The 14,082-nt window shown below is 31.6% G+C and overlaps 1 long non-coding RNA gene across 1 annotated transcript; it reads right to left on the bottom strand.

The window, feature by feature from the left end:
- Positions 1 to 5,648: 5,648 nt before the first annotated feature.
- LOC114126751 (uncharacterized) lies at positions 5,649 to 14,000 on the bottom strand. Its single transcript, XR_007605400.1, has 5 exons — positions 13,095 to 14,000; positions 11,680 to 11,756; positions 11,405 to 11,564; positions 10,270 to 10,404; positions 5,649 to 5,694 (listed from the first exon to the last, which is right to left on the bottom strand). It is a non-coding gene; the product is annotated as an uncharacterized LOC114126751 (long non-coding RNA).
- Positions 14,001 to 14,082: the final 82 nt, after the last annotated feature.

Raw genomic sequence — 14,082 nt, forward strand, 5'->3', positions numbered from 1 at the left:
GTTTATAATATAGGGGGCCTTTGTAGTAGTGGATGTGGATCGTAGGAAGTTGACGAGGGACAGAACATGTAAATGATGAAAAAAGTATCTGAACCAGCTTAAATACTAACATTTAATGTTCTATAACATTTTATTATTACTACTACCGTTATTATTATTATTATCCGACACGCAATCCTTATTCATAAAACGTACGCCGCCGTCGAGTGGCGTGCCTGATAAGCGATAACCATCGAATGCGCAGCCTACTAATTGAAACCGTCAATTCCTGTGTCGAATATACAAGGAACCCTGTAATTGAGGGTGAACTATAGTTATAATGCCATAATTATGTGTATACAGATTATACTGTAACTCTTGAATTTCAATCAAAAATGTTTAAACAAAGTAACCCTTCTGCAACGATTTGAAAACATAAAATATGTTCTACTGATTATATTTAATTCAGACGAAAATAAGTAAATGCATACATGAGAAATTTATTTTATAAACTGTAATAAGTAAAATTAATAAAATTAGTACCTACTTTTTTTTTAATTTTGTTTAAACAATGAATAACATTAAGCGTTTGAATGTTATTGTGACCACCCCGTTATATTATATATGTAATGCAGTATATTCTTCCAAATTTATATTATAATATATTATATATTTCAATGTCATTGCGAATTTAGTACCAAAAAATTTAATACGTTTCAGACCAGAGAAGCTTATTTTAGCTATTATTGTTACATTAAGAAAGACATGCTCGGCGAAACAAATTATTAATTATATGAATGCATCCAGTAAATTATTTACCGCTATTTTTTCCGTTTTACATCTTATTTGCAATACCTTAAAACTTCATTTTAATATGTATATGTAATTTTATTTACAGTCTAAAACTATGTCAAATTTAAATTATAATAACATAAAACATTTTTATAATTTGAAGTGTTTTAAAAGTTACGTCAAGAGTCTTGATTTATATAATTAATATTAGCAAACTTAAATATTATAAGTTTTACTCATACTATATTTGTATACTTTTATTATTTTGTCTTTTTTTTAAATTATAATATTATATAACAATACTTTGTTCCTTTCTAATATCGACTATCACTAACATATTATGTTAAGTGCTTATAATAATATATAATGGATCACCTGCTGCTTTTTGCCAAACATATTATTACTATTATTTAATTTAAAAATAATATATTTCTGCATATTTCAGTGAAAAAAAATTACATATACATAGCTACATACATAATAAAATAAAAATGCTATAGAAAATTATCTGATCAAAAATTAAATTAAGTAATATTAGCTTAAATATTTTTTGAAAGTAATAATAGTTAAAAAATAAAAGTTAAACAATAATTTTTTTATTGCATTTTTATAACCAATAAATTTGTTGCGTTCACAGAAATATTTCAAAAACAAAAATTATCGATTTCAATAATTTTAATGCTTTATTTTTTCTTTCGAGTATGTTTTTTTTTTTTTTAGAAATTTAATACTAAGTATAGTTTCACTTAATCTATAAAATATTAATTTTAATTTGCAATAACCGTGAAGATGGTATTATAACTAAAAGCCACCCTAGCATTACGCTGAGCTATACGCCTCTATGTATTACAGTAATAATTATAATCATCTTTTACCAAAAAAAAACTGCACATATTATAATAATTAATGAAAATGTTATATATGAGTTATACATGTTAGGACGTTAAGTAATGTCAGTTATTGCATCGCCAGTCGTTTTCCTCCGACCCATCATAGCGAGATCAAGACGCAAAATTATACTTACATTATTATATGTATCCAACGCAGGTGCGGCCGATTTGAACCCGCGTGTTATTATTTTGATCCGGTCGATTTCGGTGAGCTGGTTCGGCAAAATAAAAGTAAATTATAATATAAAATTATATTATATTATTATGATCACATATTAAGTTGTAGATCATATCATTATATATACGTCATGATGATGTGCTGTGCGTATATATTATATGTATGCATCGCGTTGCCCCGTGCTAGGCAGATATGTGTAATGAAACGCGTGTAACGCTCACGTATAACAAGACGTATGAATTTTTTACGCGTTTTTGCATGCGCCGTAATAAAAAAGAAAACAACCCCGGCGAGCCTAATGGATTTCAAGGGTGGCCCGCCCGTTATTAACGGGCAAACAATAAGCGCCGGTGTTCTTCAAAGGGTATAATATTATGTACATATTATACATATATATATATAGTATTATTATTATACGTATACGCTTAAATAAAGACCTGGGCTGGCGCGCACAATATATATTTTATTTTATATAATATATATATGGCATATGCACACTTTTTCGAGATTCGAGTCCGATGTATACAATGCCACCGGCCGTCTAACTAGGTATGTATATCATATATATATATATATTATAACAAGAGCCCACGCGTGCTATGGAAGAAAGTATAATATAATAGTAATAATAACATTATATAGGTATATAAGAATAGTGTAGGCTATATAGGTAGGCATATACAATACATAATATGATATTATTATAATACCCTTATTTTCATTATACGTAAATTGTACATATTATTGTGTACACAGCGGCGAGTCGTATTCCCCAGACGTCCGAAAACAGAAGAAATGAAATCGTAGAGCCCCGTCATCGCGTCGGGACGTCCGTCCGTCCGTCCGTCGGCATCGCGACTCTATTATATTATTACCGCCTGCACGAGGCACACTTCGCGATGATTTATGTTTGCGAGGTGTATATACGGCGGCTGTAGCGGCAAGTGGCGACTTATGAAATATCACTGTGTGCCGAACGCTGTGTTACGCATATAACATAATAATATACGTACGTATTTTATGATGCATACAGAGTGACTAGTTACACTGATTTTCCAAATCGATAAAATCGATAACTGTGTTTTTGGAAGTAAAAAATAAAAATGTTTTTATATTATATAGTTTGAACATTGAAATAAAAAAAGATATACTCATAAATTTTACGTTTGTTTTAATATATACGACTATATTATACAATATATTATATACAGTGGAGCCTCGATAACTCGAGAAGTCGAATTTTTTTTTCGCCCCTAACCGATTCGAATTATTGAGGTTCCGTTGTACATATACAAATCTAATCTAGTTATCAATACTTGAGGCTTATTATCATTACAAGACCGTTATTGTCCACACTTTTTTGATAAATAATTCTCTAAAACGTGAGTGTTTTAACTATTATTATAAATGATTCAAACTACGGTAAATACTAACACTTTTTTTTCGAAAATACACATCCCGATTTAAAAAAAATAAAATATATTGTAGCCGCAGTTAAATATTTGTCACTCTGTATAGTATCTATAATATATTTGTATAATTAGGGTCCGGAGATGGGAGATGAGCATAATTTTCGACCAGCGTCGACGGGTCTACATACACACGAGCACGCATCGTATATACATGGAGAGAAAGACAGTTCCCATGAGGGTAAACATAATATATATTATATAATATGTATAAATACTGTAAGGGGGAGGGGGCACAATGCAGGTTTTGTGTGTGTGTGGATATCGATATATTATTGTTATTATTATTATTATTATTATTATCAATACGTTCGCAGCTGCCTCTGCGGAGATCTCGCGAGCCAAAAACCGCCCCGGCGGCGTATCGTTTTACGGTCGCGGCGACGGCTGTGGCATAGCGGGCCGATCGCGACTATATACATTATATAATATTATTATTGTGTGTCACAACGGAAATGTCAACCGACAGACGGCCGACGATTATGTCGAATTTCTCGGTATCCACTCGAGCACAATAATGGGTCCCGCGTTTGATACCTATGTATATATAATATAATATGTATGGGCTGCAGAGTGAGTATAGGTATAATACTCGCGGTATAGTCACGCACAAGGTGTATGATGCATATAAATGTGTGTATACGATACGTATACAATATAGAATATGTCATCGATAATAATATCATTATATCTATACGGCCAGATCGGAAACACAATGTTGGGGTTTTTGATATTTTAATCTCGTGGGATTTTCGAGAAAAAATACGTTTTGTTACAGGATTTTCGGTTGACACCGATTCAAAACAGAGGCCGGAACAAAAATGTCCCGGACTACCGTATACATATAGCCCTAACATATACATCTAACCTACCGTGTATATAAACAGACATGCGGTGTATTTTAGGGTCTATAGCTGAAGCGTGATCGGGTGGAAGGTAGTTTTCTTAACTTACATATATAATATGTATAATATATAGAAATATTTACATTTATAGTTTTAACAATTTTAAAATTACAATACATACAATTATTATGGGACTGACCTTATTATCAAACTCTTGGTTTTGGAGATTTCATTAGAAATTCGGTTCAGATCATATGCGTGATAAATTGAAAAAATATTCTAATAAATCAGCAGTTAGTTCGAGTCTAAACACTCAAAGGGCTCTGGAAAATAACACATTAATACATATTATAATACACGTATAAATAAAATAAAATATTTATTTGCTAATATTATTAAGACATATATATGTAATAGATTATTTGTATTGTTTTTCAAACAGAAATTGAAATACATTCACTAAAACTATTGAACATATTATTATTGAACAACATAGTTTTAGTAAAGATACCAGAAGCTATTTTTATATAAATATTTCTATTGCTTTAAAAAACTTTTGTACGTTGTATCTATCACCATTTATTGTCTTTAGGCATAAAAATCATCAACCAGTCAAGAACACTTACACTTTTGATAATTTAAAACCAAACAATCTCAAAATTTAACTTCAACAACATATCATACATCATTTTGCCAAAATAAGCATACAAAGTTTCCTTTTAAGTGATTATAATATATGTATTAAAAGGATATACTATTATATATATTATTAAATGTACCTTAGTTTGAATATTTATATTCTTTATATTTATCATTATTTTTTATAAATACTTATTTTAAAGTTTTGTATAACAATCAATAACTAAAGAAATTATAAATCCGACGTTTAAAATAAGTTGTATTAAGGTACTATTTTGTAAAAATTAAAAAAATTAATATGGTAAAATTTAAGTTTCAATATTGTTATATAAATTCAAAAAGACTTGGATTAATTTATAGAACCGTGATCAAAAGAAATATGTGGGTAAAGTATTATAGTCTAACAACAAATAAGTATAGATAGCTCAGAATTTAAGTATTAATGAATTAACATTAACAGCCATAGACTATACTAGAAACTAGGAGTACCTATATTGTATGAACGACTTTACTGTCTATCATCTTTACAAGTAATCAATATTCTATAAATAATAAAAATCACATATTTTATTAATTTTCATTTTATACCTCGTCACAGCGTTCTTCCATTAGCTCGTAAATCGTATGATATTTATTTTGAATGACAAGTTCGTCACGGAAATGAAATGATGAAAATAGTTCAATTTTTAATAGTTTTTCTCAATTTTGAAAATATTAAATAGAATTATTGACCTTATAATATATTGGTAATCATTCAGCGTCGAATATTCATGACGTCTCAACTTGTCGAAAGTATAGAATAATCAAATTTTATTTCACTCTTATACGACGTAAAATGAAAGGTTTTATATACTCGTATAATACGTGTGTAGCGTCCCATAAAAACAAAAATGTCAGAGAGCCTAAAGATCAAAGCTTTATCAGACATAAAATACACGCCATTAATCATTAAATAATTATGTGACCAAGTATAAATACCTATATAATGTAATAAATGTATTAATTTTAGATTTCTATTTCAATATATTATAAATATATATAGGAGGATACATGACACGCTTATTAGACGCTCATAATGTGTGTGATTTATTGCGATCATCACTGTTTGTCGTCGTTTTCTATTTAAAATTGCTGATTTAAATAAAAACCATTTCGGCCCCTACACGCTACGTATTCATAATAATAATACGTAACCCTTATTATACGGCGTCTATTTGAAATACGCCGCCCACATGGATAAATAGAACAATTAATTTAATAAATCCCAATAAAATCGTGTGTATATATGGGTGTTAATCAAGGATACACATTGTTAAATTATATATACGATTTATTACCGTATTAAATAAATTAATAATATATAATACATCATATAAAGAAAATTAAACGGTTTATTGACCATATCGATCGATTTGTCGTGGCGATATATACTCCTCAATATATTATATATGTGTATACGTATTGAGGAAACTTTATATTACTCGTATTGTATTAGTATCGTTTTCCCTCTTTGCAGTATACTGCTCATAGATGGTTTTTTGAATTGTCGCCAACAACACAATACTTGCGAGTCGTATGTGCACCCTAAATACGTATATACAACTACGCAGGTCGTTAATCACGCTCCGTACTATTATCACGTCACAGAAACCAATCTTCCCGCCGTATATAACGTGTGCGATCAAAGCACACAGATGTCTTTGGATCATCGATCGGTACGACGCGAATTCTAATGCACACACGCGCGCGAGAGCATATACATATATTATTATATATTATTCTCTTGTCTTCCGCGCGGGACAATAAAAATATATCCTACGTAAAAAATTGCGTATGTTTTTTTTTTTATTATATTTCGTTTGTTGTTGACGAGCGCCGCGTATACATATTATTATATACAGTCGGTAAAATTTACGAGTCGCGCGGACAGCGGCCCGCGGGCACACACCACCATATAGATTCGGTCACGTGGAATGAATAAACGATGTTCAATAGTATAATGCACACACGTACGTACACCCCTGAACATTGTAACTGGTTCGCATATCGAGTGGGACGCCGAAGCTATATAGTGATGAGAATGGGGAGGAGAAAAAAAAGCGAAATTACTTATTTACTAAATCAACTCGTCCGTAAGTAAGTTGTTAGGTTGCGTATTATAATAAATGTATATAGTTTTTTATTTATACCCACCGTTGATAATCCAATAGGACACAGCGGTACCCCAAGTCGGTTTGTTGAACATGAGGTTTTTTTTATGCCAAACACAATATATATGAAACATCTATACATATAAATACTATAGTATCGGTCGTTTGTTGGGGGTTTGCCGTTTTGTACGTAGCACATATTATGCACACCATGGTCATCGTAAACATTATAAATTGTGATTTTCGTTGTCATTCACAATCATCGTATATAATATGTATATAGGTACGTGTGGGTGTGCACATAATAAATAAATATATATTATAATATTTTATTCGTGTGTCCTCGAGTTTCAATTTTGGTGTCTGAATTATTTACGGAATAAATTGAATAAGAATTATACTTCGGCGACAATAAACATAATATTATATATATATATATATATATATATTTCTGTTTACATGCGCGCATATACACGAATAGGTAGCGTTTGTATATTATATAGGTACGTATTCTAAGGACGACACAAAACATTCAATATAAGAAATATTTGATTATGGTTTTCAATACAATATTTCTTACAATACACTGTAGTATACACAATATAATATTATTTACAGAGTTTTTCAAGGAGATACGTAATGGTGTCCAGTAGATATAATATAATCGTAATTCGCATTCTTACGAGTGCGCGATTCATCGCATCTAAACTACTAATATTTTGTTCTACTACGTCTTAAAATGGAATTGTTATTATTAAGGCTAGGATTGATGCACTTTGCATTTTTTTCTGAAGCTTTCTGTGCGATGCTCGTTTTGCTACAAATAAGTTTTTAAATTAGAATAAGAAATTTTATGAGCATTTTTTTAGAGTATTTTAGGGGTTTTTAAGTAATTTTTAATGTTTTTTTTTTTTTTTGATTACTTACAATATAAAATATTTATATGCTAACAATAGATGAAAACCCAAATGACATATTTCTTCACAGTTCTAATAATATATTCAATTTATATTTCATAAAGTATATGTATTCATAACCATCGATGCGATCTAGAGCAATAAAATAGATAATGACACATCACACCAGTCACACCGTTTAGTGCGAAGTTAATCGTTTAATAGTGAAGTTGAATTTAAAATATTTGAAAATGTTTTTTCTACCGGCGGACTAGTATATTGTTGTGTAAGATAATATGCAGTGTAAAAGTTGCTGCTGAAAAACTTTTTACCATACAACAATACATAGCAAAAGACAACCACAAATGAAAGTACATAATTGAGTACAACGAAGAGAACAAATTGAAAAAAAAATCAAGACAAAAATATATCACAAAGTTTTATATTTTAGTGTTTGTATGGCCGATACACGACCAGGTCAGAATACTTTTTAGATTTAAGCCGTGCCTTTCTTTCGAGTGATATTCCGTTAATTAAGTTCGGTAATTAATAATATAATAACTTATCATGTCCCTACTTGTATACACAATAAATAATGACTCAAAATTTTGAAACAGTTTAGTACAGAATCGTTTTCAACGTTATAAAAGTGAAAGAAATATATATAGATACTTATATTATACTGTTTGCAATATAACCTGTAGAATACGCATATCGTTATGTATTAGAATATATTATGACTATACCTGTTACGGCTATATATGTACATTAATATTTTTCTATTAGTATATAATATATACGCACGATGCCATGTTACACGTATAGCGTAGTACGGCCGTGCAAACAATAAAATTGTTTATTTGTTATTATATTATAATAGTTACGAGCACTTCAATTATTTTATGTTGTCTATTATTTAATAACTATACACACATATGATATAATATATATATAACGTCGTAAACGTATATTATAGTATATGCAGTGCAGCGGCATTAAAATTGAAATACGTATATAATATATATACTATGACCGTTTGATCCTTATGGCTTTCGGTTTCATCTGTAAACAGGCGCTGTATGTAAATACACGCGTAATGATGATATAAACCATATATAACATGCGAACACAATAATAATATAATAATAATATATATATAAGCGCATATGATATAACCTCGTAGAGTTCCTATACGGCGTGTATATATGTGTACACTATGATGGGGTCAGTATAACGGCCGTCGTTATTGTATTAATGACTTTGCACGCACCTAAACTGTGCAATGTGTGTGTGTGTATGTGGAATCGGAGGGAGTCGAGGGGTAAACAGAGGGACATCGCGTAATTGTAGCCAGGCGAGGTCAGAGGGGTAGCAGTGTGTATATATGTGTATATACTGTACGTATATATATGTGTGTGTGTATGTGTGTGTGTAGTCTGCAGGAAGGGATGAATAAGGCTCACAATGGACAAACCATTATGAAGTGCAATTAACAATATTGTGCGGCCATTCGACAGGACCCCAAAAGCTCGTGGATGCTGCAGTGTGTATTTTCGGATGCCATAGCCGGCTGTGGCCAACACAAATACTATACACACATATATATATATATATATATATTACTGTTATGGTCGAGTAATTTACACAGGTCGTTATAATTATTAATTTTAAATCGTAAAATTCGATAGTGTTATAGTGTTTTTATTAAATAGTATATGTTATTTATTATTTACTGCACGAACGTATTATTGTTGTAATTTACGCGCATAACGTTTTATTATATTTCAATTTTCACTGCTTGCTGACTGCACACATTTAATATAATATTTATATATACACGACCGTCAGAAATTTTCTATCTATATATTAGCTGCTGAATTACCCGTCGTTTCCGGTTATTTTGTGTTTTGCTTGTGTTTTTTTTTTAATTTATTTAAAATACACAGCAAATATACTTAAAGTATACCACTGTATAGTGGTAATAGATATAAAATATCGGTATAAATAGGTATAATATTATATACGATATCAACTTTTGAAAGTGCCATTCCTAGCCAATTTTAAAAATCCGACCAAAAAAATATAACGTTTTACCTCTTTTACCCTTTTTAACCTCTTTAGGGGTTGAATTTCATAATACCCGTTCTTAGAGGACATCTCTTATCCTGTATACTACCAATATACCAAATTTTAGTTTCATAGATAAAGTATCCAATTTTTTTTAATTTATAATTATAAATTAATTAATAAAGTCTTCTAAATTCCCGAGTTCAACACGTCAATACAACATAACTTATGTATGCCAATTGACAATTTATACATATATCGATTATTATCGCTTTTGAAATAGATAATAGATCATATACCTATTACCTTTTTTCAAAAAATTATACATTATTTAATTTGATGATGTCTAGTTAATAATAAATACCTGTATCGGCCTGAATACAATATTGATATTTGAACTGCAGTATTTCCTAAAGCACTTTGGTTATCATGGTTGAAAAATTTTTAACGTGTCTACTGTCTAGTGTTTAGGACGTTTAGGCGCTGGCAATATCCAAACCTGTAAATTTTAATCAACTCAAAACACATTTTTAAATATTTTAACTTATCTTCTTAACAAATTATCTTAACCCAAACGCCCAGAAATTTCGATAAAATATTTCTAAATACGCTTATAAGGTCACTATAATATTTTCACTCTATATATAAAGTAGGTTAGGTTAGGTTATACCTATTTTTATAATATTAATTTCATAATTAACCAATATATAGTGTATAAAATAATAATAATTAATAGTTATACGAGTATTTATGCTCCAATATACTATTTATTTTGTAACATATTGCTATAAAGTCTATATATAGTATATAAATTAGTTAATGTTCAGTAAATAATTTAAATTGTTGAAGTATATTACTATATAAAGATATTATAATTTAAGAATATTTTACTTTTTACTAGGTTCAAATTATTTTTATCATTTTACGTTTTGTAGTAAATTTGGTATATCTTATACTATTAATTAATTATAATGTGAACAGTTTATCTATACCACCTACATCATATTTATTTTATAGGTTTTATAATATTTGGATTGGATTTAAGTTTCCTATCCACATAAATTAACAGTCATTATAAAATTTACTAAACAATTTCATTTATTATACGGTTCCACGCTGATATTATTCCGGTGTCCCAATAGCCTGTTAAACGAGGTGGCCATGATGGTAGGTACAGTCTTTAATCGAATTAAGGACAATGCTCTATAGCAACACACACATTATACGCTCTTACACATACACTTTACACATGCTGTGCAATAGGCCCATACACAACGAGGGCTATACGTATTCGATTAACACACCCACGCTCATTTAATGAGATAATTAGAGTGTCTGTGGGCGAATTGACGTACAAATTGTTAGTACTGTCTTGAAACACAACGATATGTTGGTCTACCAAATGTCGGCCGGAAGTTGTCACACGCGTTTTTATGTATAATATAGGTACCTACGCTAACAGCTATTATATATTATATATAGATACCTATACGACCTACCGTCAAACGGTTTATTTAAATGCATATGTGCATGTTTAAATATATGTGATCGACTGACAGGACAATCCGGTTTCAGGTGGATGCATACAATTAATTATGAGCAGCCAATGTGCGGCGTATACCTTGTTTTTTTCTACATCGAGTATATTGTGGACAAGACCTAAAAATATAAAATGAAATTATGATTACAAATTTCCTAGAACAAAATTTTTTTAATTTAAAAACCATGTATCTAATAGTAAATAATATTATTATTGAATAAGTATGTTGTATACCTAATATTTTATATTTCAATAAACCGCGTGTTGTGTGCTGCCTGCTGCAGAATGACTTCTTTTATTCTGTTTATTTTCTGTGACAATTATAATTTTTAGTTTATACACTTATTGTTATTCACAGATTTTACGTGAAAAAAATAAAAATAAATCAGTTTTGTTTTCCTATGATTCAACAATATATATGTAAATTACAGAAATGTAGCTGGTAACTACCTAGTACCTATAGCTATATAATTATTATTTATTTTCATATAATAATTGAACTGTTACATACATGTAAATTTATACAAATATTAATACTATTATAATATTATAATATGACGTTATACATAAATGATTGTCTCCGTATAAGCTATGTTACATAGCCTATGTATTATTAATACGAAGTTTTAAAATTTTTGTTTATTGATTTAAAATATTTACAAAGTTTGATCTACAATCAAATCAAAATGATATATTAATATACGTATGTAATAAATATTTATTAAACGCCTCTAAGGAAAATAGTACGGTTATAATACAGAATATTAAAAAAATAATCGAAATACTAGCAATTAATACTGTGCTAATATTCTCTAATATAATTTTAAATACCTAAGTCCATTCTTTGATAATGTTTATAGAAAATTAAAATAGTTTTTGTATTCATTATAATATTATTATAAGTAATTATATATAACTTTGTCTGGTTTCGCGTTAAAAAATAACTATATTGAGATCGTGTGTTGATATTCGTATAAAATTATAAATCTATAACTATCCACTATTAAGTTCTTAGTGGTAGGTTTACGTATATTCATTATGGTTTTACAATAAAACAGCGTTTGTATGAAATCGCATCGAATTTGTGGCTAAGTGAACTGAAAGGGGTGTAATATATATATATATATTATATAGGTCGTGGAGTGGTTATAGTGGCGGCGACCTTGAAAGTTTGAGAAAATCAAGTGAAAGACGGCGGTAGCGAGCAATAAATGACTACTATAAAAAACATCGTATTGTTGTAAGTATAATATACATAATATTTAGCCTATATATAGGGTTTTTGTAATTTTTAATTTTATTAAGAAACTGTTTTTTGTTTTCGTCGTAAACGAGTTTCTTTCAATGCGGAAAATAACTTTAAAAAAATAATAACCATAGATATACCCAAATACTATAATATAATGTAAATTGAATAATTATTTATCCATATTATATATTATCATGCAGTTTAATAAATACATAATATAACATTGACTGCTCAACGACCACACTCATATTATATTATACGCAGTGCTTATCAATTGAGGGGGGGTACATTCGCACGTAATAATATGAATAGATTATGGAAATTGAAGTTAGGTGTATGTTAGGTTGTATGTTGTATGTTGTATGTTAGGTGTATGAACGATACGGAGGGGATGATGAACCTGTAAATCGAGTGTAAAACTACACTATCGCAGGAACGTATTTGAGCTTTCGAGTCGATTTCCTCGAAGATATTAATACAATAACGTATTATAAAGTCATAAATCGTAGTCAACGTGAAAAAAAAACACTGAATATACGATAATCGAGTATAATATCGTCGTTTTAAGAACTCGAGTCACCGTCGAAGAAAAGTCATAATACCAAAATATTTCAAGTGACGAGTTAACCCTTGCCCCGCAAGGCAGGGTCATAATATCGACGACGACAGTAAGTTTTAAACGAAGTTATTATTATTATTCGCGCACAAGTCACCTCCGAGTCAATCGCACACACTCACACACACACACACGCGAGCGCCGATCGCGCGCACGCGGGCGCCGGCACAACTGGGCGGTCACCGCGCGCCGGTGGCCCGTCCCCCGGCCGGCGCGATTTCTTTCCGCGCCGAAGCTCGTCGGGTCGCGGGGCATTTTTTAGTCGACGGGTTGGCCGCAAACCGCCGCGCCCGGCCCGTGGTGGGAGTGATGCGTGTGCCGTTACGGCGGCGGCGGCGACGGTACCGCCGGTCCCCCGCCGCCGCCGCCGTCCTACCCTCGACCGCGCCGCCGCCGCGACGACGAGCGGGCGCGGTACGGTCAATCAAAATCCCCCGCGCGCCACCGCCGTCCAACGGTGGTAATCGCACGGCCGCGCGCGGTGCGGTGGCGGCGGCCGCACGCGTTTTGCGGGATAAAAACCCCGGCCGCACGCGAAGAACGGTCGACGGGGGTCGCGGGGCGAGCGAGGTTTACGGCGCGGTGGCCGTGTGGTGGCGGGCGGGCGGTGCAGTGGGCCGGCGGTGGTCGCGCGCGCCACGTACACGCATTATTATTATACATATACATATACGTACGCGGTAGTGTCGTCGGTGGCGGCGGCGGCGTCGGCGGGGGGGTGAAAAAAAACCCCGACGAAAAACACACTACCGTGTCTGGCGGCCGCAGCGGT

This window comes from Aphis gossypii, chromosome 3 (genome assembly GCF_020184175.1).
Source record: "Aphis gossypii isolate Hap1 chromosome 3, ASM2018417v2, whole genome shotgun sequence".
Classification (NCBI taxonomy): domain Eukaryota; kingdom Metazoa; phylum Arthropoda; class Insecta; order Hemiptera; family Aphididae; genus Aphis; species Aphis gossypii.